The sequence below is a fragment of the Canis lupus genome, chromosome 4 (assembly GCF_011100685.1).
Source record: "Canis lupus familiaris isolate Mischka breed German Shepherd chromosome 4, alternate assembly UU_Cfam_GSD_1.0, whole genome shotgun sequence".
Classification (NCBI taxonomy): domain Eukaryota; kingdom Metazoa; phylum Chordata; class Mammalia; order Carnivora; family Canidae; genus Canis; species Canis lupus.
The window spans coordinates 10,262,111-10,264,958 of record NC_049225.1 but is presented as its reverse complement, the minus strand read 5'-3'; the positions used below and the strand labels follow the sequence as shown (position 1 = coordinate 10,264,958).

Below are 2,848 nucleotides of genomic sequence, written 5' to 3'. Positions count from 1 at the left end.
ACGAATTAGAAGGTAAATGATATCATGGCCAGATTCAGACTAGGGTATCTGTTTTCTCCTCCCAAAACTTCAAGTTCTGTGTGATCTGCTTGCCAAGGCAGACATAATCATGTGTCACATTTATAAATAGCTCCAAACATCTCTAGAGGGGTTCGGGGGGCCCCTGGGCACAAAGGGTTTGGCTGAGATGAGGAAAAGGAGAATTTTTTAAAGTTCTTCAGCAGTTGGCTCTGCGTGAATTGAAAACACTGAACCAAGCCCATTACAGAACCAGGGATTTTTAGATGCACTCTCGTTTGGAGTTAGATTTGGGCTTTTCTAACAGCAATGGTCAGCACTTGGCTAGAAAATTTCTGGGAATTTAGGGAACTAGTTTGGGAAGATCTGTAAAGGACTGAGGTACTGAAAAGAATAGAAGACTTAGTTCCTAAAGAAGCTGATGGCCCAGTTTATTTGAAAAAGGTCGAAGCCCTTTTGTGGCTTTCTGACTTGATGCTGTGTTCAGCTTGATCTTCTCCAGGGGTCTTGACTGCGAGGTCAGGCTCAGCACCTTCTCGTGGGTGAGGCTGAAGGTCCAGATTTGCGTTCTTGAGAGAAACAGAAGTGGACTTGGTTGGGGAATTATCTGAAGAGTGGCCAGCAGAATTGATTCCAACTACAAAAATCCTTACCCTAAACACACGCAGCAGGTGAAGCATCCAGGGCTGGGTCTGAAATAGACACGCCGTGCACTTCAGAGGTCTAAAGTATCAAAGATTATGACTGATCAACCATCCACTGAGCACTCTGCACTCCTGGGCCTGTGTGCTGAGCAGGAGGCTGCTATAAGTAATGACGTGACCCACCTAACACCACAACACTGGTGGTGGCCTCATCACTTTCTATCACTGACTACATCCCCAGAGGTGGGGAGTGGAGGGCAAGGCCCAACTGGACAGCAGAGCCAGGTTCTAGCCCCGGCCCCCCAGTCCTGCAAGAGGTGAGTGCAAGAATAACATGGGGAGGGAGCAAGCCTCTACTGTCTACAGGGCCACCTATGTGCTGAAAGGGGTGCGCTGTCCCTCTCGCTGCCTGAGTAATGTGGGAGCCATGCTGGGTGAGCACAAGGCTGGGGGAAGGTCTCTGGTCAGCAGAGAACTATATAGATCCCACTTGGGGGCAAGTATGCACTTGCTGGGGGTAGGGTGTTGATTTCTAAATGAGTGCTTGAATGCTTTCCTGCCAGCAGAGCAGACAAAGCCTCTTGCTCAAGAGGTAGCCATATATGAAGCAAATTGCATGGTCTTTGTCTCTTAGGTGACCCCAATCTCCCCCTTCCCCAACCCGCCCCTCTGCCCCAAATACAATTGAAATCAAGATGGCCATCTACTTAACGACCTTGGTTCCTACACCCACCCCAGGAGTCCAGGAAAATACCTCTCTTTTGTGTCTGCCCTTCCCAACCAAGAACCCAACAGGGCTCTGGTTTCCACTCAGAGCTCAGGAATCTGAGCCTTCGGACTCCAGTAGATCCTTTGAACAAATGTGCCACAACCCCCACCTCCCCTTCTAACTGCCACTGGTTGGGAAAGTAGGAACTAAGGTTCTGCTCTCAACAGCAGCCCCTAGCCTCAAGCCCATGGCCCAAGTTATCAGGTTGAAGTGTGAGGACTCACCCTGGAGAAAGACTCACTCAGACCAGTGACTCCAAGGACTTCTTGTGAGTAGTGTTCAACTTCCTAAGTAACTCAGATTTTTCCTGACTCTGAAGTGAGCTCCAGGATCCCTGCTGCTCATCTGATGCCCTGGAAGCCTTGAGAATCTAGCTTGGGACAAGATGCCCTGTATCCTGCAGGCTGGGGCTGTAAACTAGAACCTGACTTCCTCAGGGCTGGATTCATGTCTGATATTCGAATACCAATCCCAACCTGTGTATGGTTTTCCCTCACACCACCAATAAGCAATTCTCAGACACCTCCTGGGTGTCCTACAATTCAACTCAATTCTGAATCAATCTTCCTGGAGAGGTTGTCAGATATCTAAGGGTTCAGTTCTACAAGACTCCCCCTACTTCACAAGCCCAGATGCTTAGTTCCCTGCGCCTCTAACCAACTAGCTATAGATCAGAGGTTCCAACGACTCCACTCCTTGGGTTTGATTAATTTACTAGAGCAGCTCACAGAAATCAGAAAAATGTCTTACTTACCAGATCACCAATTTATTATAAAAGGATATAACTCAAGAACAGCCAGATGGAAGAAATGTATAAGGCGAGGTATTGGGCAAGGGTGAGGAGATCCCATGCTGGCTCTGAGCATGCCACTCTCCCCAAATCTCCATTTGTTCACCAACCTGGAGGCTGTCAAAACTCTATCCTTTTGGGTTTTTATAGAGACTTCATTACAAAGCCATGCTTGATTAAATCATTGGCCATTAGTGATTGAACTCCATCTCTAGACCCTCTCCCTTTCCCGGAAGTCAAGGGCTGGGACTGTTTCCAACTCTGTATTCACCAGGTGGTTTCCCTGGCAACCAGCTTCCATCCTTAGGTGCACTTCAAAAGTCACTTCATTACCATAAACCCAGCTATATGAATAACAAGACACCCAACTCACCTTCAGGGATCTGAGTTTTAAGAACTGAGGACAAGAGATCAAGTATTATAACAAAAGCTCCTTTTGCTCCTATTGCTCAGGAAATTCCAAGGGTTTTGGAAGCTCTGTGCCAGAAACAGGGCAAAGACCAACTATATGTTTCTTATTATAAATTACAATATTACAACACCCTTTTCTCAATTCAACAAATACTAACCACTAAGAAGCTGAGTTCATAGTAAATCTAATTAAGCTAATTAAGCTCAAGTGTCAGG

At 46.9% G+C, this 2,848-nt stretch overlaps 1 long non-coding RNA gene across 2 annotated transcripts; it reads right to left on the bottom strand.

Annotated features, from left to right (window-relative positions):
* Nucleotides 1–448: 448 nt before the first annotated feature.
* Nucleotides 449–2,479, bottom strand: LOC102152969. 2 transcript variants are annotated; one of them, XR_005357548.1, is made up of 3 exons: nt 2,186–2,479; nt 672–741; nt 449–587 (listed from the first exon to the last, which is right to left on the bottom strand). It is a non-coding gene; the product is annotated as an uncharacterized LOC102152969 (long non-coding RNA). The 2 variants fall into 2 exon arrangements; XR_005357549.1 differs by having other exon boundaries at nt 672–710.
* Nucleotides 2,480–2,848: the final 369 nt, after the last annotated feature.